General features: G+C 40.9%; 1 protein-coding gene across 2 annotated transcripts in view; it reads left to right on the top strand.

The window, feature by feature from the left end:
• Nucleotides 1-405, top strand: part of MEIS1 (Meis homeobox 1) — a 172,230-nt gene extending 171,825 nt beyond the window's left edge. For both annotated transcript variants that reach the window (XM_078649405.1, XM_078649404.1), the window contains one exon: nucleotides 1-405. This exon is cut by the window's left edge and continues 1,098 nt beyond it. The gene's annotated coding sequence lies outside the window, so the exon portion shown is untranslated.
• Nucleotides 406-23,916: the final 23,511 nt, after the last annotated feature.

Below are 23,916 nucleotides of genomic sequence, written 5' to 3'. Positions count from 1 at the left end.
TATTTCTGAGCAAAGCATCAGTCATGTGTGCATTTTCCACAGTCCACCATGGAGCATTTATGTATACATTGTAAATAAATTTTGTGCAAAAAGGACTGGAAAAAATGAACTGTATTATTGCAATTTTTTTGTAAAAGTAGCAGTTTGGTATGAGTTGGCATGCATACAGGTTTACTAAATGGGATAAGCTAATTCTACTTTTTTGTGGTTAAAACAAATGCTTGTTGATAGCTTTTTCTATCAAGAAACCAAGGAGCTAATCATTATTAATAATCATTGCACACTGAGTCTTAGGGTTTCTGATGGAAACGATTTGGATTGTATAAGTAAGTCAAAGCCCGGTTATTGTAGTTTGAGTGCAGTAATGAAATCTGAATCTAAAATAAAAACAAATTATTTTTCGTCTTCCCGAGTTTACTATTTTAAAATATAAATGTGCTCACTGCCCCCAAAATGTCTCGGGACACAGAAAAGCTGTTGCAAATAATAAACTCAAAATCTTAGGAGGGGGGCCAACTTTTAAAAATTATTTTCTGTAATCAGGGATGCATTTGTGAATATATATACACAAACAAATTGTCAGGCAATTTTCCTTGATTTTACAGTTCTGAATTATGATTTGGGTCTACTGCTAAATATTTATTGTATAAGTGCCCAAATATATTCCGAAGAGTACATGATAAAACCCATTAAACCCAAAACTATTTTGCTAAAATGTACTTCACACTTTTGCAGTTGCAGTTTTAAAAACACAATTATTAAAGAAGTGTGGGGATGTGAAATCAGTCTGCCCCATGTCTAATTGATATTAAACAAAAATAATATTAAACAAGAATGTTTCTCAGGCACTCGCAGGGCTTGCAGTTCATCCAATTATATTGACAGTAGCTCTTTACCATTTGAGATAATGATGCTCGCAATAAGATGTAGGCTGATGCTTTTTGACTATGGTAGGAATTTGAACTGTTTTTTAACAGGCAAAAAATGCAATAGCAATTTATTTTTTGATGAAAATGTGAACTCTACTAATCTACTCTGATGTTGGGTGAAAGAGTTTCATAACAATGGACCAGTCTCAGCAAAAAAAGTGCCAGTTTTGGGTAATGGCGCAATTCTACACTTCAGAAAGTTGCAGTGATATCAACAAGCCTCATAATTATTCTGACTCCTAAAAGGGCCTTACTGAACCACAGTGAAGCATTTAAATTTAGATGGGAATTGTACTCCTCCACTCGAAAAATGCTATCCATAAGACCACCACAGTGCTCATCCTTGCGCCATTATTCTATAAGACCCAAAGTCTAGATTTACCCTTTGAGATACACTACATTAAATTCACAGTCACATTACTCGAAGTTTTATATAGCGCGAACTTGGCCCAAAATCAGGTATCAGAGCGCTTTAAATAAGGAAACATTCATTTTTGTTAGGCACAGGGAGATTAAGTGATTTGCCCAGAATCACAGGATGTTGAGCATCGTTTCTGAGACTCAAACCCGGTTCCCCAGATTTGAAGTCCACCACCCTAACCGTTAGGCTACATCCTGTCCCGTCAAAGTGGGTTTTTAGATAGTTTTATTGGCAATAGACTAGGCGTAATATAAAGAAGGGGTAAAGGACTCAGTCTGTTAGAAAAGTAAAACATAGACACAAAGCGTTCAGTGTCCAGGTAACATGCTGCTGTTGGTATGTGCCTTTGAATAAATCTTTGCCTTAGACCTTTATGTTCTCATCATAGTGTTCTTGAGGTTATATATACATTTGGGTTTTAAACTTTCTGGAACTTGGTTACGGTATATGAAATTTTCACGATTTAACTTTCAAGGAGTGCACTCACCTATAAGAAGGCTGGCTGTTAACTATTCACAATAGGAGTTCCTGCAGATGGGAAAGACAAACACAACATATCTACTTTGTTCTTGTTTCTGCAGTAAATGTTCTCTCAGGTCAAATCCTTGGCTCTTCAAACTCAGGTCAGGCATCTTGGTTTGATCGTGGATTATCCTGGAGCCACAGTCTAATGCAGTTTCCTGTGCCAGATTTTGTCTCCTTAGATTTGTTAATACTATTAAAGAGCTTTTTTATTTATTCTACCTTGTATCCATTGTTCTTAACATTCTTGTGGTGAACATTGGCTGTTTTAATGTTGTTTACACTGTTTTACTGAGGAAAGCGCAGTCCAAGTTTTAACTGGTACTAAATGTGATATGAGACAAGACAATATGGGATAGATATATGTTGTTAACTTTTTGTTGTTCCCAGTGCCATTTTTGATCACATTATATTACAGATATCTATATTACTATTATAATTTGCAATGTAAGATTATAAATGATGTCATAGTAGGCTTCTCAGATTCAAAGGCACCATCCCCATGAACATGCTGCTCCATCATTAGAGAAACCTCTGCATTCCACTCCCACAGAGAGCCTGGTCTCTTAAAATCTTGATGTCATTCTGAGCTTTGACATACTCACTTGCTCCATCTTGTGCATGTGTTGCCTCTACTTCATATTATTTTCTCTAACAATAATGAGCTTTAAATCTATTTGCTGCTGTAGTCAGTCTATTCAAGTACTTACATGGTTTTATCAGGCAGTGGAACAATTCTTACTCCACAGGGCCTAACCAAGTTACACACTGTCGCTATCTTTTTACAACTCTGAACTTTTGCAAACAGAGCTTGACACTCAATGATGGATGTGAATTAGGATTTCAAAGGGATTTGTGAAGCGCATTGGAACATTTGATCAATATTCAATTCATTCAATTAGTCCACCCTGTTTAGAATTTCAGAGGGAGGTAGAGAGGTGAGCTACTCCATTGCCCATTTGGAAAATATTCCCTGTTTTTAAAAATAATTAAAATAATAATGCCCCTGAATCTTAAAGAATTTACTATAGGGAGGGCTAGTTTTGGATCAAGTCAGTTTGGAGAGACCCTGCAGAATAACTTCAAATCGCTAATTACGGATTGCTCAGGGGTAAGCAGTTCAACAAGAAAGATGCGCTAGGATGGCAAGCACAGACTTAAAATGCTTCACAACTGGACTAAGCTATTATTTAACAGTGATGAATCAGTTTTTCTTTCTTATAGTCTTGGTCACGATTTATTAGCTTGGCTAAACTCAAGTCAAGTCAAGTGAAGTCTAAGATAGCGTTCTTCGATTTCAATTTAAAAATCACAAAAGCACAAGTAAATACACAATAAAATACAGTGGAAATTAATCATCAGTAAAAGATTTAAAAATCAATTAAAACAAAGCAGTGCCAGGATGCAGATCTATTAGGGATTCAATTCATTGTTAGTCTGCATCTAATCACGCTTTTTAAGAAGATTGATACTAAATACATTGACATCTCATCTTCTAACATTTGGAGTTTCAATAGGGCAGGTCTACACTGTCTCAGGCCCCATTTCTTCAATAGAAAAATTCAATATTTTTTCCTAGGTAGCGAGTAAAATTTACAGAATAAGATACAATGTATCGTCAACTGTTGTGATACATCATCGCAGGGGCACAAGGTCAGGTTTTTAAACCAGATATTTGCTTCTGGGAATGTAATTAATCTAAAAAAGCTTCCCCCCATAAAATGTGTTAGTAGCATCCGGGTATAGCTACTCTGGATGAGGGTTAAATATTGCTGAATACCCTGTCCCTGCAGAATTAATTGGTTCTGCAAGACGGACACCTTTTTTCCCTCTAGCTGCCAACGTTTGTTCTCTAACAAGACAAGGCAAATTTATTTCAGCTTTTTCCTTGAAATTGAAGTTAGAGAAGTAGGGGAGTCAAAATATTCAGGATGTCCAATTTCTTTTAGGAAGCCCTTAACCCCTTCGACGCTCATGACGAGTTCAGCTCGTCATGAGTTACGCCTCTCGTACGCTCATGACGAGCTGAGCTCGTCATGAACCGCGGGTTTTTTAAAAGTGCCGCGCACAGCGGGAAAACACTTAGCGCGCATGCGGTTAATATATATAAACCAGTCAATTTTCTGGGCCCCCTGGAGCTTTAGACAATCCTGGATTATTTCCCTATTAAGCTCAGTTCCATCAGAGGTCCATACCTTGTGCCACAGCAAAACAGGACTCACTTTAATAAGGTCCGAGACATAATCCAGACCTAATTCCTTGTGGCATACATATGTAGAAGTTGAATTAGGGACGGCTGATAAAAACCGGAGGAAAGCATTTTCACATGATTGAATATCACGAGTGTCTGCGATCCCCCATATACCAGCTCCATATATTGCGGTGGACACACATTTCGATTTATAAATATCCTCCAGAATGTGTACCGGTCGGCCCCCCAATTTATTTGCAAAATGTCGTACCGCACCAATTGCACGGGAAAAGGCTAATTTCCTCGTGTTGGTGGCTGACGATCCCTAGATAAGAAAATGTATTAGTTAGTTCTATCTTTGACGTCGCTAAAAAAATGTTACACTGGACATTTATCTTTGATGAACAGCACATGCTAAAGGTTTTACCAGTATTAATTTTTAAACCTCTGGCTCCCATATAATCTGAAAAAGTGGTAAGCGCTCTCTGAAGGCCCACTTGGGTCCTGGCCATGATTACCGCGTCATCTGCATAAAGTAGGATAGGGGCTGGGCATCCTCTAATTTGGGGGAAGTCCAGTTTGTCTCGCGTGAGATGGTTTGCCACGCTATTTATATAAAGAATAAAAAAGGCGCAAGTATGCAGCCCTGTCGGACTCCTTTTTTTATAGGGAAATTAGATGTACATTCACCCTTTCCTCCAAATCTTACTTTTGCACCAGCCCCCGATACAGTTCTTTAATAAAATTCAACATATTGGGTTCAATGCCTAGTTGTGACAGGGTATTCCACAAGATTTCATGGCTCAAGCAATCAAATGCCGAACTTAGGTCGACGAATGTTAAAAATAAGTTGCCCTTTTTTGCTGCCACATGTTTACCTATTATTATTGCCAGATTTAACCCGTGTTCCACAGTGCCTAGTCCTGCTTTAAAACCATACTGAAACTTTGAAATAGCACCTGTTTCTTCTGCCCACATCTGCAGCCTATTTAAGATGGCTCTTCCTGCCACTTTCATCAGAGAGTCCAATAACGAGATCGGCCTATAGCACTTTGGATCGTTTCGGTCCCCTTTCTTGAAAATTGGGACCACAATAGCCTCTTGCCATGTACGAAGAAACCCTATTTTATTGGTACTATTTAGGACGTTAGTCAGAAGGGGTGCCCATAGTTTAGTATTAAACTTGTAAATATCTACAGGGGCTTTACCTGCCACGCTTTCTGCGATTGCTACTTCAACTTCAGATAGCGCAAACTCAATATCTAATGGATTGTTCACCTCTATTCCAGGTATATCAACATACCTGCTTCCCACTAGCTCGTCTTTTTTATATAATTCAGTAAAATGATTTACCCAGGTGCCTTCTTCTAGAGCCATCTCTATGGAATCTGTTTTTCTATCCACAAAGAAGGGGGCGTTCACCGCCTTCCAAAATGTCTTTCAGGATGCAGGCTTGATGTAGCGCTCGCCACGCCTCCTGCTTCAGTTCCTTCCGGTTTTTAATTGTAGTATAGTAGGTGGCTCTAGCCTTTCTTGTCTCAGAGACATTTTTCGGTTCTCTTTTGAGTGTCATCTTTAAAACTGCGTGTGCTTTACTGCACGCTGAATCAAACCAACCCTCCGCCTTAGTTCTTGAACTTTTCCTCGAAGTTCCAGAGAGGGCTTTACAAATTCCTTCAGAGATATTCTGGAAAGCTAAAATAACTGAAACACAATCAGTGTTTCTGATAGGCAGGTCATAAAGTCTTTGTACTTATTTTTTAATAAGCTTACAAGGAAGGCAGTGGGCTCTACTCTGTTCCATTTTATGGAATAACCATTCAGTTTTGCTAGGGTAATCCCATAATTATATAGATTATCATTTACATTGTTGTTCTTTAGGTAAAATTTAAAGAAAGACTCATGGGGAAGTGATCACTTATTGCAATGTCTCCTGTTTTAAAGCTAAGAACATTGCGAAAGTGACTGTTGGAAACCAAAGCGAAGTCTATTACTGAATTACACCCCCTGCCATTAAAAGTGGGTGTGAAAACAACCTGTGGGCTACATAGTTCATATTTACAAACCCCAGGTCCAACTGGAATAATAGGGTATTAAAAAGGTTCCCGATGGTGGAGTGCTCAAAATGGGTGCAAGGGTCACCTTTAAGATTATTTATTTATTTATTTATTTAAAACGTATAATGCGCGACAGCTACCCGCAGTGGGTTTCCCGGCGCAAGGGATAGACTAGAGCAGAAAATGTGGACATCACAGCAGCATTTTGACAGCAAGAGCGACAGAAGACTATTGAAAGAGTAAAGTTTTCAATTTTTTGCGGAAGCAGAGCATGTTAGTTTCAGTTTTCAGAGCGATAGGTAACGCATTCCAATATTTTGGACCAAGATGGGAGAAAGATCTTCCCCCCATCTTCACAAGTTTAAATCTTGGAATGACAAAGTCACAGTTAGCCGAAGATCTTAATGTACGGCTAATGTAAATTTGATGCAGCTCGGGACCTTGAGCCAATGTAAATCGCGAAGAGCCTGAGTGGCTGAAGATCTCCTCTGGATATTACATAAAAGTCGGGCCGATGAATTCTGTACTACCTGCAACTTATTTATGGTCGCAGTATCGGCACCAAGGTAAAGAACCCACAAACGCCTGAGTGACTATATGGACATAAATGGCAATTAAAATCCCCCATCAATATAACACAGTTCCCCGCCTGGCTATTTTCAACTGGGTTTTGCAAACTTTGTAGAAGTTCGTCAAAGACCTTGTTTAATTCTGCCTTTGGAATATTATTGTAGAGGTTGATCAAGTTGACAACTTGGTTTCCTCCCAATGTGAGTAGCAAGGACTGATAATAGTTCTATCCCGTATAGTGTTTTCTGACCATAACATTTGCAGTGTTCGATATATAGGTGCAAAGACCCCCTGAATTTCTGCCCCTCATTGACAGTTTAGCGGGTGAGTAGAAAGTACGAAAACCATTAATATAGATATCATCCCGCTCCCAACACTCCTGTAGGCAAATGATTGAAAAGTTTTCTATAAAGGGCAGGAACGCTGGGTCCTTAACTTATTAGATAGTCCCGCTACGGTCCAAGACAAAAGAGTAATATTATCGCCCTTATCTATGATCTTACTTAGAGCCTTATCCTTTTTAGAAGCAGCTAAGCTGCTGCCACGAAGTGTTGAAACCAGGCATACTCCTGTGTCCCGTTGATGGTCTGACATAACTTGTTCTTGGTCAACAGCTGGGGGTGTGGCCAGCGATTTACAAGGGGTGCCTGTGGTGTAGTCAATGGTGTTAAGGTCACCCCCACCCCGTCACCTATTACAATATATGTATTTTGGGGGCCCTTACCGATGTTGCCCACTAAATCCCTTTTCTTTGTTATATTATACGTCTTTAAGGGATTCTGATTGCCTTGCCCCTCTTCATTACCAGTTGTATTTCTTTGGTCGACTGTAGTCAGTCCACCATTTCTAGGCAGCTAAACCTGTTTTCAGTCGGTATATCTCTCCAGCTGTTTATTTGTCCATACCCCCCATTTTCCGCCCTATCCCGAGCGTGGTGCGTAACCCGAGTCCAATCGCCTCCACGGTCAGGTAGGTTAGTTAATGGATAAAAGTATGAAAGTGGTTGGGCTTCTATGGATGGCCTTATATTTTGATTTCTCCAAGTGCAAATGTGGTCCACAGTGCATGGGTCCCTAAAATTAACCAGCACACAGTCACCTGGGATAGTTTTTGGGTTGTTTCCCACCCATGCAGTTCTACGTACCATCAGTATTTTACTCGTCATATGTGGGGGTAGAGGTCGGTTTGTGTTGAGCCAATGTGTCACTTTATTTTTCAAGGACATAAAAGATACCTCTGTAGGGTTTCTTAATTCTGGGACTCCAGTCAATACAACCAGGTATGGGCTGGTTTCCGATGGTAAATTAATAATGCAATCCCCCTAAGATGCCCCTACTGTCAAACCCCCTCTAAGCTCTTTATGGAGAGCTTTAGATACTATAGATCCTCTTCTAGAAGACTGGGTAGGTCTAGATGATTCTACCGGGGATTTCCTCATCGGTGCATTTGGGATGTTTAAATTCGGTTGCTGAGCAGGGAGCGGGGATTTACTAATTACTTGTACATCAGGTACAGTGCTTAACTGCCCGGGGCATGGGTGTAACATCTTTGCCTTCACAGTATCTGACAAGCCCCTAGTAATCAATTCCAGCTGAGAAAGCTGTAGTTCAATGCATGAGAGTCTAGTCTCCAGGGGTGCGAGGGAAGATCTCAACAAGGCCCCCAGTTTTTTTAGTAAGGGGTCATCATCTGCCTCGATTCTGGCCGCGATATTTACTACGCCTCCGGAAATTGAGTCTTCACTCAGTAAATCCGGTGACGGAAGGGCGTGCCTATTCGTGACGGTCCGCTCGTTATCCCCCTTTTGCATGGTAGATATATCGCTGTTACCTGTATCTTTAGCTACTTTCGTTTTTCTACCTCCCATAACGGTAGTATTGGCCCGTTTTCTCTTTGGTATTGCACCCTCACGTCTCTCCCGTAATTGCCTAGTGTTTATTTTCTCTGGCGAACTAACCCTTGTTGATGCTGGGGCAGCCTCTAATGCTGCTAATAAGTGTGGGTCAGTCGCAAGCTGAGTGTGGGGCTGTTCCTGGGAGCTTGGCGTGCTATGTATAAGTGTTTGTACTACAGTGGTGTTAGCTCTTGCAGTGTGCTCTGGAGTACGGGCAGTCGCAAAATGTCCCATGGAAGATCTTTTAGCCATGGCCAAGTCTTGAGACACCCGGCGTTCCATTAAGGTTATCCCTTCATCTAATACAGAATTCGCTCTTGTTATAAAATTGTCCAATGTACCTGTTAGGAGGGGACCCCGCAGTAATGGCTTTACTCCTGCTCTCACGTGCAGGCATGTTATTGTATAGGTTCCTAGACAGAGCTTACTGCTATACCAACATATATACAATTTCCCTGGAACATGCGAAAGAGGGATGGCCCGGTCCGGTCTTTCTCGGTCTAGAACGGGCTAAAACGGGCCCGCCCTTGGCCCGGGCTTCGCCCGGCGCGCGCCCGCGCGCGTTCCGTGAAGCGGAAAGAGTAATCAAGTAAATACTTCTGCAGGTAGGGGGCGGGATCCAACCGGGAAGAGGACGCAGCTGTGCTGGTACTTGGGCTGCTGGTCCTCGCAGTCCTGTGTAGTCAAAAGTGCCCAAGAAACAACGAGAAGTCCAACTGCTGCGAGCGGCTCCCGTGGAGCGGGGACCGCGAGCAGCTATCAGGCTGCAGGCAGGGGGCGGGATCCAACCAGGAAGAGGACGCAGCTGTGCTGGTACTTGGGCTGCTGGTCCTCGCAGTCCCGTGTAGTCAAAAAAGCCCAAGAAACAACGAGAAGTCCAACTGCTGCGAGCGGCTCCCGCGGAGCTGGGGCCTCGAGCAGTTATCAGGCTGCAGGCAGGGGGCGGAATCCAACCGGGAAGAGGACGCAGCCGTGCTGGTACTTGGGCTGCTGGTCCTCGCAGTCCCGTGTAGTCAAAAGTGCCCAAGAAACAACGAGAAGTCCAACTGCTGTGAGCTTGGCTAAACTCATATCTTTTACCACACAGGAGGCGATTGGTGATGCAAGCCAAGGGACAATACTTTCAATGACACCTTTAGGAAATAATCATAGAGTATTTGGACAAAGAAAGCTTTCTAAATAGAGAACATTTTACTATGCAACGCAATAGTACCCCTTTGAAAGATAAGATTTACACAGTAGGGATTTCGTATTACAACCGTAGACTAAAAGTTTACATTAATGATTTAGTAAACCATTTAGCAATAGAAAAAATTGTCTAAAAATAAGGGTTAAGCAAACTCTCTTTGGGCAAGGCACTGGGTAACAGGCAAACTTGTCATATGGTGGCAGGGGTTAAACCTCTGGTGATTGTTTACCTTTCGACAAAGTCATTGATCTGGAGAAATGTTTTATGTGTATGAGTTTGGAGCATGAGGAATTTATTGAAAACATAATACTTTCAGTTTGAAATTAGTGGGTCCTCCCTTCCAAATGCTTTATGGCAAAGATTGATCTCACTGAATGACTTAGGGAAATGTTTTGAAGTGGATGAGCTTGACTACTTTGCTCTATTCATTTCTCTTTAGCATGTATAAAGACCCCCGATGAGGAATAAGTTAATGCGCATGCAGTGGTGCATAAAACATCCATGGCAGTCTCATCGCTGGTATTCATATATTGAATAAGGAATGGCATCTCATTTTAAGGCTTGTGTTAATGTTTGTATGACTTCAACCATGCAGATACATTAATGTATTTAAAGAAAAGCAAAAATAGAGTTGTTACAAGCAAGAACCCAAAAACTATTTCATGAAAGTTAAGGCAGCATTCATAGGTTGCCATTATTCCAGTGATATTTCAGTCCAAGAACGAGAGGCTGGCCTACGATCTTTTCCCTCTAGAATGTTACTTTTTTCTTGTTACAAGTAAATTTTAGCTCTCAGTTGTCCGTAATAGTTTTAAGTTGGCCGCACATTTCTTGACTGTTCGTGTATCAATTTCTGGTGGAGTTATAAAAACTTTTCTATGCCACTGTTTTATGTCTATTGTGTTTAATAATGGCCACCCTTCTTCCAAAACAGGTAGAAATATAGTATAATTCTCTAAATTCTTTAATATAAAACAAAAGATTACCTAATGCGTGTAATTAATCACGTTTAGTATTACAGTCACCAGACCCCATTATTTTACACTTTTTAAACCTGATTCACATAATGATATATGCATTTTATTTCTAATTTAGATGTTGTTATACATCCATTATGCTGCTGATATAAACCTTTGGTTAATTCATGAAACCAGAACTGCTTTTGTACTGTTTCTCCAGTTACCTATTCCTCAGATAAAGTCCATCCTGTTTTCTAATTCTAATTAGGCAATTACTTTTATTAGGGGTGATATTAGGCACATTACTAACTCTTTGCACAAGTTGTATAATAAAAAAAGCAACGTTTATTCGCAGTACAAAAATGTTCACTTTATTTACTACACTATGGAAATAGATATATTTACCCAAATCTCAATGTCACCCCCTAGTAAATGGATTTCTTTGATGTGGAGTATAGATCAAATTATTGAAATTCTGTGGTGGCTAGTTGTTAGTGACAACTGTGCTATAATGACCGATACAAAACAGTTTTTTTTTACTGTGTCATAATTTTGTAAATGGACTTTGAGTCATTTTACAACACCAAGAGCTTAGCCATCGTGGTGTCCACACCCTAAACATATGCCAAATTGATAAAGAATCCTTCCTTTCATATATTGCTTAACTATTAACCTTTAGGCGCCTAGTTACCTAGCCTATCAATCCTCAAAAATCATCAGAATAACTTTACAAAACTTCTCTCACACTTAATATTTCAAATGTGGCTGGTCAATCATTTCACTTTAAAAACGTGCCTTTTCCTCCATGCAACCTCTGAACCTTCTTTAAAAATATGTGGCATGAATGGATACTTTTCAGATCTGATCGCTATGATTCAGACTCTGAACCCTGCAAGAGTAAAACAAATTTGCAGCAATGTAATTAAAAAACTGACATTTTCCATATGTCCTCTAAATATCAGTAGCATGCATGATAGCAACTAGTCTTACACTTTCGTCACAACCCCTCATACAAGTAAGCTCTGCGAAGTCAGTACACAAGTTTTTTCAGGGCACAATTTCATACATCGTGCACAGTGCCATATAAAATAATGGTACATATCCACCAGTGTGGCTGCATGTACCTGCATGATTTTCTTTTAACACCTTTTGCGCATGTGCAATGATGTTGCTGCACCACTTTTACAGCTATGCACCCAACACCTTTGTCGACCATGCACTCTGAAAGGTTTCCCTGGAACCTGCTGCAAACCAGAGCACTTCATGACTCCACTAGTATTAAACACAATGTACAGTTTGATACAGTGATATTTTTTATGTAGATCTCCCAAATTCATTGTCTGAACTCCTTAATTCAAAATAAGTTTTGGATGATAGGGTTTCCAGCACTGTTCCAGGGCCTAGCCATAAGGAAACTAGGCAATGCTTATGACCACTATTGCAGTGTTCCGTGAGACAAGAAGCCAGATAGTACAACAAGCGCACTAAAGTGGCAAGCAGTTTTTAAATAGGCCTTGGACTGTCGTGGGGTGCCAGTGTTTCAAGACTTGCATATGATGTTTGGTTTTTGGGTGGAACACTATATTCCAACCGCATATGTAGCTTTTTAAAAGAAACATGGGTAGCTAGTTAAAATTAAACATATGTTAAGCTTATAACCAACATCTAACCGGTTTTGAATAAGGACCAACAGATGCTTTCTATCTTCTGTCCTATATGCAGTCTGGTTGTGCCTTGAACAGTGTTTTGATTCTACAGGTAGTTAAAGTGTTCGGACTGGAATTAAAGGAGATACCAAAGTTTTACCAACAGTATCAAATTCCTGCCTAGTCATTGGTGGGTACACCCTTTGAATCTCAATTCTTCCTGTCTGGTGACTGCGCAGGTCAAACTAGAATTTTGTAATATCTTGTAATTGATCAGCAGTTTACAGGGCAATGAATCCATTTGCAGATGCATAGTGCCACGATGTGCTAATGTTCAATTCTTCTGAGAGGGGTAGCATTTAGGCGACCTTGCTAGTGGGAAGTTGATCATGTTGCTAATGGGGGAGGGTTACAATGTTGACTCTTGCCCTTGTCCCTGATATTTGGCAATTTGGGTGCAGATAAGAGAGATTCACAGGCCTTAAGAAGATGCTGGCAAAGTACATTGATTGTGGTCTCTGATAATCAGCATCCAGGCTGTTCAGTAGGAACACACAGCCCAGGGGCATCAGAATGCCTCCAACTAGATCAACCAGACAACATCCACTTTTCAGTAGAGTTAGGATTAGAGACAAATTCTGGGCAAGCCATACTTTGTTTTCACTGTTGACTGCAACAGTTCCACTTCCTTCTGCCTTTTGTTCTCAGCAATACAGGAACAATGTTTGTGGGGCTGGACCATGACTGTGGCCTCTAGTCTAAACCATATGTGTTTCACAAAGCTCCTTATGACAGCACACAGAAGACGTGTATTCAGGCTTTGGGTAGAGGCAAGATGGTTTCTGTTTGTGACAGGCTCTTCATCAGGTTGTGAACCAGCAACATCTTCTCCCCAGTCTTGAGTATGATCCCTAAATCTTTATGAGCAATAGCCCAAGCTTGCTGTTCTGTACTTATCCTTTTTCTCCACACATTTTTAAAGCCTATCTATGTACAAAGGTGATCCTGTGAATTAGTTAATGGGATCACCTTTTAACCCAAATCTGTGGCAACCAGATTCCAGCCAACTGGCTGATCAAAAGCTTATGGTGGAACCCACTCATTCAAAGGCATGAGGCAGCTTAATGGTAACCAAATACTAAGCTGAACTGTTACTCAAATGTTGAATGTTGGAGTCAAATGATCTCTTTCTAATCGTGGTCTCTTACTAGTTCCTGGTTTCTTGGGCAGGCCAGAACAAATAATGATGGGAATAAGCAGACAATGCATGATTTTGTGACAGTGTGCAGCTTTGGCCATAACTTTTACCAGTTTTTTCATCACATGTTACTTGTTTCAGACCTCTGTCTGACCTGTCGGAAACTGGCTTTGTCCAGTGAATAAGGACACACATAATCCTTCCGGATCCATTGATGTTTAGTAACGTTCTAATCAGACACATACACTTGACTTTTTACATAGTTCGATCTGGAAGTGAGAAAGAAAAGAGTAGCTCTGGGTGGCATGTCAGGAAAGGGAATATTGTAACTATGTCTACCTGCACCACAGCAGCCACCCTCCAATGTTATGGGTTATTGGCATACAGGGTTGATCGCAAAAGAAGTGTTCTGCTCCTCTTTTGCACCCAAGTAGATCCCACACACTACATACAATCATGGAGCCCACCCATTGCAGAGTACATTGATTTAAACAAGGAGTCATGTGCAGTTTTCACAAGGAGGTGTAGGTTAAATACCTTTGTACCCAAATGACTATTAACTATACGTTATGACCTAAGCATAGAGACAGTAGTCTCTCGTGATAAAAGGAAGACAATCATTAATGTACCTCTGTCACTAAAGAGAGGCTAGCACTAGTTTGTTGAGTAACAAGACAAAACATGTAGAGCAGTCTCCTGAACAAGAAAGCATAAGGGTTGGTCAGAATGGGAAAACGATGAGAAGGATGTCAGTTGGCGACAGTACTTGGGACTTTTGATCCTACAATTGTCAGTCAAAACCTGTTTTAAATATCTTTCATAAAATATCTCTGATATCCAAAATATTTAAAGTTGTGGCAGAGGATACTGAGTTGTGAGCTTATTTCTTGTCAAAATATTGCTTTCACTATATCAATTTTTATTCATAATTCATACCACATATTGCTTTCCTGAAAACAGTCTGTATAATAAGCCAATATGTTTTTTCAAACCAAGAGATTTTAATCATTCCGTTTGTGAACATACAGCCCTGTAACTAAGGGCCAGATGTAGGAAGGTAATGGGCGAAATTGTCTGTTACCGACCGGTAATAGGCTTTTCCTATGTAGGTGGCAAATTTACCAATTTGGTAAATACCGAATCGGTATTTACCGAATCATCATTTACTGATTCGGTATTTACCGAACCGGTAAATGAAATGTAGGAAGCACTTTGAAGAGTGCTTCTGTGCTTACAGGATTCGTTATTTACCACCAACTATTAGTTGGTGGTAAATAACGAATACCTCTGTAAATGCAAATCTGTGCATTTACACCTGTGCCATGTGACAGACATACATGCCCTTAGGGCATGTATGTGTGCCACATGTGCACACAAGCTCTATTCAGGGGTGCAACGGGGTGTCAAAGTGACACCCTGCCACCTTTGACTCTTTCCCTATTTTACCGAATCGGTATTTACCGATTCGGTCCTCCAGGCCCAAAGGAATGAATGGCAATTCCCGAATCGGTAAATACCGATTCGGTATTTACCGAATCTTAACGATTCGGTAATTTTTATCGATTTTTTTATCTACATAGCAATTACCGATTCGAAAATACCGAATTGGTAAAATTCGCTATTTTCGAATCTGTAATTTACAATTACCTACATCTAGCCCTGAGTCTCCTATTTGACATAATGACTAAATTATCTCTTTGAAATGACAGCTAAATTTGTCCTTTTGTAATAAAACCCTAAGAGAATCACAGGAAATTCTGTCATAAACTATACAATTCTATGATTATTGATACTGCCAACAGAGCTTGGAGAAGTTTGGCAATAATCATTTTCGGATTAAACCATAGATTTTTAGGTGAGATACCAACAAACAGATGTTTTTGCTCTTATGCTGTTTTAGGCTTGGATTACAGGTGTCCCCTGAATTCCCATGGCAGTAGGAACAAGTGTTACTGGTTCCATTGAAATTACAAGTCTGGTTTATTTGGAGATTTCGGCTGCTGAAAGATTAAGGAAGGGAAGGTCAGGTAGCATCTCCAGGAGGGCAAGGAAGATGGCCAGCAAGGTTTCCTGCTTTGGTAAACAGACAATGCAGTGTGAAAATCACCCTGGGAAAGAGATCCGTGTTTGGTTGGGCATGTGAGGCACTAGTTTTGGCGTCAAAAAGGACTTCAGACGCGTCTTCGTATCCTGTGACAAAATATAGAAGATACAGATTCAGGGGCTTTGAGGAGGACTGGGGAGGAGCAGAAGTAAGCAGAGAATTCCTCAGCAGTCTAAGCAATACAATTCAAGGCATCATTATTCAGAGTTCAGAGCAACACAATACAGAGCTTTACAGTTCTAAGTAGGTATGCCTTATGAATTTCAAGAAGTAGCTTACAGAAGAAGGTAAACAAGGGGCTGCGTTATTGTGTCTCACATCTTGAAAACTTTGAGTACATACAGAACGCTTTGTAAAATGGATTTGCAAATCCAGGAGTAATTCACTCTAATTTCAGGTAAGACACAACAACTCACCAAAAAAGTGTTGTGAATTGAGTTGCATATGACTGCACATATGAGTGCATGCTTGCCTTTAGTGTTCATGCATGCTAGAATTTGTGTGGTGAATGGATATGTGTACTGGTCATTCTCTGTATTCCCACACAAAACATACGCACAAGCAAATACATTGCAGTAGATATGTTTGGGTTTGGCAGTGTTCAGAGAAATACTGTGCTTAAGCAGGACGTTCAAGTGTGTGTTTGTGCGCATGTGTTTGTTTAGAATGTTGTCTTTTACCTTATTAAAATGTGTTTTATGTGTATGTGTGTGTGTGTGTGTCCAAAAGAGAATTTAGCTAAGGGGGATGTCATGTGTACAGGCTTATCCCTTTCATCACACACAACCACGTCCTCTTTGTTTGCCTGTGTTTGACTTTGAGCAAATTTGCAAATATGCATCAGGCATAAATGTATTGCATACACAGTGGGGATGCGTCAGATTGACAATTTGTGTGATTACATGTAGCAAGTCACTTTCTGTTTCTGTGAGACAGTGTTTTCAGAACAACGTGTTAGATTGTTTTGTTGTATTAATGTAAGGTTCTTAGTTTATGAATGTAACTGTGTTTTTTGAGTCTATGTATGTTTGCTACTCTACGTATAAGGATGCTGTGCATGTGTTTGCGCGTACACACATTTTAGTGTAAATGTACGTGCAAGTGTTTCGGTTTCAACCTGAATGAGATCTTTGTGTTGTTTGTATAAAAATAAAGTTTAGGAAGTTGGTGTTTGGACGTGAGAGAGAGTGCATGTCATCTATGTATTTGTGAATGGTCAATATTATTTGTGTTTGTATATGTCAGTGAAATATTATTGTAAGTGAGTGCTGGCATTAGTATGATGTCTGTCTGATATGTGCGCATAGGAGAGAGAAACTACCCTGCCATGATTGCTCTTTTTGTGGATGAGAAGCAGATTCTGTGTCAAAGCATGTGGAGGTTGGGTAACGCTCTCAGATTCCAAACCCTGTCTTGAGGAGTCCATTAATAGATTATTTGAAATTCTCAGCCGCAACTTCTGCCAACCTGTGAATTGTTTATGTTCTCTTTTAAAATATGTTTTATATACATGCAATATGAATATATTTAATTAATAACTCCCCTTGACATAGTCATCTCAATATGTCCTCTCTTTATTTCTCCTCTGTGACTCCATGGCACCTTTTTTCTCAACTCCAACAAGACACTTTGAATTATTTCCTTCAGAAAATAACAGTTTTCTTACCCTCTTGGAGAAAGTATCCGAGTCCTTACAACTTTAAATACCTCTCCTTACTTGATTCCTGACTGGCCTACGTTGACTCCCAGCACCCCCATAACTTCACTCTTAGCACAAAGGGCACTTAGCATGATTTACAAAGATTTCGCTATGCCTTACTCTAGTAGTACTTCTGATGTAAAAGTAAGTTTCAAGCATAAGCCACAAATGTTCCAGACCTATACCTGGAACTGAAAAGCAACTTATGAATGCTACAATAGTAAGTCACTGTTCCTCAATGTAAAATATTTGTGAATGGGGCCACCTTCCGTTTGGCAGCAGAACCATTAGTTAGCATTCTGGTGTTATCTTTTCTTTGGAATTATGAGGGAAAAGAACTGCGGTAAAATAATAAGTGGTGGGTCAATGGCCATTGTGATATGTATATGTCTCTGCGTGCATGTCTGTATCATTTTAAAAGATGCATCAATGAATTCTGGACATTATGCGTTTTATGGTAATGTCATATGGATAGATGCTTTAGGAAGAGAATTTAGGTGTGTGTTTGTGTGGTATCAATGAGTCTTCTTTGTGAGCTGATTATTGTTCCTCAACTATCGTGTGTAGAGATTTGAGTGTGTATGCTGTCAGTAATGTTTGTTTAGTGGTCAGGGGTTGCAACGGAAGCCCTTAGGACAACTGTGATATCCAGCTTGCCGGTCCCTAGGTGCTTTGCTCAGCTGTCTTGTTGTTTTTTGTGCTCAAAATGTTTGACTGCTTGGCTTAATGTAGCGCTTGCAGGCATTGTCACCTGACAATCAGCTGTTTGTGGAAATGTTTACACTGTGCCTGATGGAAGGTGCTTCCAGTTCTTTGCCTTCCAGTGGCCATTGGGTGATGCTGTGTCTATTGAACACAATATGAAAGTGAATGATTTAGGCTTGTTGTACGAATGCTATCTCTCACCATGCGTAGGCAGTCATTATTTGGTTCAAGGGCCACATATGGCCACACAGAGTTGTGTTTTTGCCAAAGAGAGTTGCTTTCAGCTCTCGTGTTCGTACAACGCTTCCTGTAATGATTCAGTTTCATTAGTGAGATTTGTCTTTCAAGTGTCTTGGAGACTGAGGCCAGAAGAAGGTCTGGCATCTTTCTGGGCTGTTTCAGTCAGTATGTTACACTTTTTTGTGGATTTATCCAAGAATGAATTTGCATGCGTTTTCATTTTGAAAAAGGTGCTTCTGCTGCATTAGTATCATTCAGAGTGTAAATTATAAAACATGGGAAGAGCATTAATGTGTGTTAACAGTCATATGTTTGAACTAATTTATGTTTATCAGAATTATTATGGGGACGCTCCGTAACCTGTAGTGATGATTATTGCTGAGCTTGAATATATTTATTTTATTGAGTTTTTATAATACTCACATTTGGCGATTTAAAAAATGATGAGCCACTCTGCTCCTAGCCTAACGATCTGGGACCACCTCCTAAAGTATCCAAGGAAGTAAGAAATCTTGGAATTACCATGGACTCTAAAGTGGATAAGTTAGCAAGATCAAACTTCCTTATTATGAAAACTCTGTGACACATCTTCTCCCACCTAGGATTGCCACACAAGGTTCGAGCTACTATCTTTCTTGTCTAAACTTAATTACACCAATGGCCTCTACCACTGAACATCTTTATCCACTATGAAAAGACTACAACAAATTCAGAAATCTGCTGCCAGACTACTTCTACATATAAAGCCAGAAGTCCACATCTACCCTGCCTTGAGGGCCCTACATTAGTTACCAGTTGCCAGAAGATCCAACTTCCAGCTGTTTTGCATCACCCACAAAGCAAAACATGGAACAGGACCACTTTTCATCAAGAATAAAATTGCCAAATACATACAATAAATAAAATAAATAAAGTAATCTCCGCTCCAGATTGTCACCTTGCCACAAAACTCCAGCACACACAAAAAAGTCATGGGCTCTTTCTCTGTTCAAGCAGCCAAACTATGGAATTCACTACCACCAAATATCCACAGATAACTCTCTTATCTTCAGAAGACCACTCAAGAGTTGTCTTTCCTACATGACCACTATACTCAAAACACAAATGTACAGAATTTGCCTGTTTATATAAACATTTATAATTTGATATGTATGTATTTAGATATGTGCATTTCCTTGTGCAAATCTATAAACCTCATAAGGTTTATAAACGTATACATATTCGTATAGGTCTTCGTAACAAATATATGTCATGCTTAACATGTATAAAGGTCACTACACAGTTTACAATATGATAGAGGCATCTAGCCGCAGAATCCTTAAATTTTGAATACTCTCCAGCCACCAGTCTGGATCTCGAAATTTTTCAACAGTACTGCATGCCAGGGGGCTGCGCCGTACGGGTCCACAATGGTGTTGACACTATTCATGACGTCAGTGGAGCCATACAAGTCTCCTCTGATGCGCAAATGTCAGTTTCTTCTTTTTTGTTCTCTAACCTGGATCAAGAGAAGCGGTTCGTTTGGTCTAGTTTTTTTGACCGGCTTCGACACTTTGGGGTCGATTCCGATTTGGGGAAAACTGTTCCAAATAGCCGTACGGAGTGTTTTTCCAGTACGAATCGTACCCTGCAACGTCCCCCGTACGTACGACGAAGTACGATTCGTACCAGAAGCTGGACTCCATACGAATCGTACAGAGACCGTACGAATCTAATCCCCATACGAATCTCCCTCAGAACCCGCTGTACGCGACATCCGTATGGTTCGCGGCTGGTTTTTCCAGCCCAGCCAGTACGGTTCGTGTCGGGTACGCACCGTACAACGCTTTTTCTACGGGAGCCGAAAACATCCGGAGAAGCAGAGTTTGCCTCGAAACAGGTATGGAACGCCCTCCCCCCGGTACGGTCCGTACACCCCATGATCGCAGGGGTACGCACCGTACCCCTGCGATCATGAGGTGTACGCACCGTACCCCACGATCATGGGGTGTACGTCCGTACCCCATGTTCGCTGGCTGTATGGTACGTACACCCTGCGATCGCAGGTTACGATGCATACACCCCATGATCGCTGGGGTACGCGCCATACCCCTGTGATCATGGGGTGTACGGACCGTACGGTGTGTATGTGGTTGTGTGCTTTTCCGTATGAATCGCCCTTACCTGACGTGGACCGTATGAATCGCGTCCTCATACCCCGGTCCGGATCGTAGTCGTCGGGTCGTACGGCATGTTTACGATTCGTACGGAGAGGGCTCCGGATACGAATCGTACGGACGGTTTTTTTCCAGGATCGGAATCGACCCCTTTGTGTCAGTGGAACATTGTGCCTTTGTCTAATGTCTACAGGTTTCAAAGCTTTTGGATCTTGTAGCTGACATATGTCTGTGATGGACCCACATACAATTTGCATGTGGTGTTTAGGTATGCACCACAATGCCAAACAATGTGGTTCCGGGTAAAAACTGAAACTGAAGTTGTTAAAGGTGCGACCTTTAAAGTTGATGGTGGCACGTGTGGCTTGATCCTCGAAGACTTCCCAGCCTCCGTCTTCATCATCTTGGGAAAAGCAGGATTGATCTAAGAGCTGAAGCCGGTCTGGAGGAAGTCATTCTCCAGGGAAGTCAAAAAGTAAGGGGCAATTGAAGTTGCGGCATTCTCGGACTTCACCATGTTGAGTCTCCATCTCCCATGGCTCCTCCTGACAGTTGAGGTGGCTGTACGCGACTCTGCACCACGTCTCCCCGTGTTTCCGGGAGCAGGTGCATCAATGGCTCAGATGAAGGAATATTATAATTCCTTGCACCTTTCTTTGGGACCCCATCCCCCTCTGGAGCATCTTTAGGCCCCAAGAAGGTGAGTTTGATGGCGGTTGAGTCATTGGAGTCAAGGGGTTGGTGCCAGTTGTTGTCAGCTGACAGTGCTTTTGAGGACCACAGTCTTTCAGGATCTCAACCTATGATGCCGGACTTCGATCAGCTGGCTCTGTTACTGATGTCCTCAGTCAAAGTTGCTTCACCGTGTAGGTGCCATACAATGTCTGACGCGAGTCAACTATTCAGAAAAAGGGGGATAGGCAGGTTTTGATTCCTTCTCAGGAAGAGGTTGTGGAAGACCACCTATGTCAATTAGGGTAGGGCCCTTTCAGCCCATTTCTGAGATTTGTGTGCCTTAGATGGAGGAGAGATGGTAGTCTAATCTGGGAGAGGCTAGTGGACTAGATTTTTCTCCAGCTTCAGGGTTTCTTTCTCCCCCTGGCCTTGCTATGGAGGCAAGTTCCTCCTTTATAGACATGCTAAGGGAAGTAGCTACAGTTTTAGACTTGTCACTTCCTACAGTGCCTGGTCCACAGACCCTTTTATTAAGGTCCTTTTTCAGGGACAGGCGGAAACAACCAGTTCTCCCATTTGGAGAGGCTCTTTTTGATGCTTTGAATGGTGCTTGGGCCATGCCTGAGTCGGGGGCCTCAGTGGACTGAAATATTGCATGTACACATCTGCCTGCATCTGGGGGCCCAGTTTGCTTCATAGACACCCATCCACCTATAGCTTGGTGACTCAGGTTGCGACTTCTTCGGAGGATGTAGATACTGTTCCTAGTGGGTAAGAAGTCTACGACTTGTGATGCATGTGGTAAACACATCTTTGCTTTGGCGAATTCAGCCTTGAGATCCACAAATACATATTGTGTGCTGAGGCAATATTCCCATGCATTATGGGATTTGCTACAGAATGTGTTACCATTTCTTCCGGACAATCTCTGCTCCGAGATTGGTGATTTGATTAAAGATGGTCAGCAGGCTGCTAGGCTTATCATAATGTGTGGTATGGACACTACCGACAATGTAGTTCGTGCTGTGGCATTAAACTGTCGGACTTTATTGGCAACTTCGGGTTTCTCAGAGACTATCCAGTTGACTTTGGTTGGCATGCCATTTGATGGTGCGCATCATTTTGGGAGTCAAGCTGATGCAGCATTAAGACACTTCTGTGAAAGACTAAGGTCTTCAGAGTCATAGCTTTTCGTTGTTTTTACTGGTGTAACTTGTCTTTAATCTTGAGATGTAGGCTTTTTCTTTCAAAGCGAGTAAGCTTTGTTAGTGCATTTTACATGTCCATTGTTGGTATGACCACTTGGTGTCCTGTGAGAGCAGAGGGTTTATTTTCAGTACAATTGTTTCCCATTTTCTAGGCTGGCACTGATTTAGATGACTGAGGGAGGTTTCCCTTTGTCCCTTGGCCTCTGAGGGTGAGCTTTTGCTCAGGAGGGGTTTGCCAAGAGACATATCTTCCTGTATGGAAGACTTTCTAACGCAAGCTTCTTGGAAGCAGTTCAGTGTGCTAAAATGTGCATGTTTTTGGCTTTTTGTTGTCTTTCATAGGGACATATTGGTATGCCAGAGGTAAGACTGGTATATAGGGACGCTCTGGTTTTTACGTATAAGAGTAATCAGTGTAGTATGTCCTCACTAATCTTGTTGTGTGCATATTTATTGATGCGATGATGGATTCAGGGCATCTGTTTTGTATTCTTTTAGATACATGTTCTTGTGGTTCACCCTTCATTAAAGAATTCATGGACTACTTGTTTTTATGTTGTATGTTGATTCCCCTTTTGAGTGGACTGCATATCTACATTTTTATTATATGTGCTTCACATTTTGGAAAATTGTGAGAGTGAACTCAGAGTCTATTGTGTTTTCTTTGGAAGACACAAGTTAGTTGCCTTCTCCACTGTGGAGGGGATAGGTAATTCATTTGTCTATTCTCAGAACACATTGGGTGAACTCTGTATCTCATGCTGTGTGATAGGTAGCATCGGAAACAATCTGATGGAGACTTCTAGCTGCCGTTTCCTTACCTGTTTTCAGTCATACAAATTATGCTTTTAGGATCTGTCTTTAGGTTATATACTACCTGTCTTTTTGGGTATGTATCTATTTTCACTGTGTTTTACAAGTCTTTGGGAAATCATGACTGTTACTTCTTGAGGCGGACTTTTGATCAAATTGTATTTCGTATTACAAGTTTTGATACATGCACTTGTTGCTAACAAGGATTAATTTGATATTTTATATATTATTTCCTTTTTATGTTTCGTGTTCTTCTTATTTAATGATTTGATACTGCACTAATAGGTGAGTTCCCTCTCCTTTGGTTTGCCTTGGTATTTGAGCATGCCTACGTCTCGGAGTCATGTTCAGACTTTGGAACCATGACACTGTAGGCCATGTAGGCGCAGACTTTGTAGGTACCTGCGCCTGCTGTTAATGTGGGCCAGCGATGGTCTATGTGTTGTCAGACCACTCAGAGTCTATTGTTGCACAATTTTATATATATTATGTGTATGTTCAGGTGATATACGTTCATGGAATTTCTTTTTACAACTGGTATCATTGATGTATATCGATTTTGAATTCAAACCTATTAGTGTCATTTTAGTCTCTGTAAACTTTGAGTGGTCATTTTGTTCAAACAAAATGCTCAATACCATGGAAGTATTATTGTGCATCTTTCTTTTGTTGTTTATCCATCTTGGTGTAGTGGAATGAATCCTGAGAGCTCTTTTTTTGGATTTTATCAGGACAGTTCT

This window comes from Lissotriton helveticus, chromosome 6 (genome assembly GCF_964261635.1).
Source record: "Lissotriton helveticus chromosome 6, aLisHel1.1, whole genome shotgun sequence".
Lineage (NCBI taxonomy): Eukaryota > Metazoa > Chordata > Amphibia > Caudata > Salamandridae > Lissotriton > Lissotriton helveticus.
This window is presented reverse-complemented; position numbering and strand designations above follow the sequence as displayed.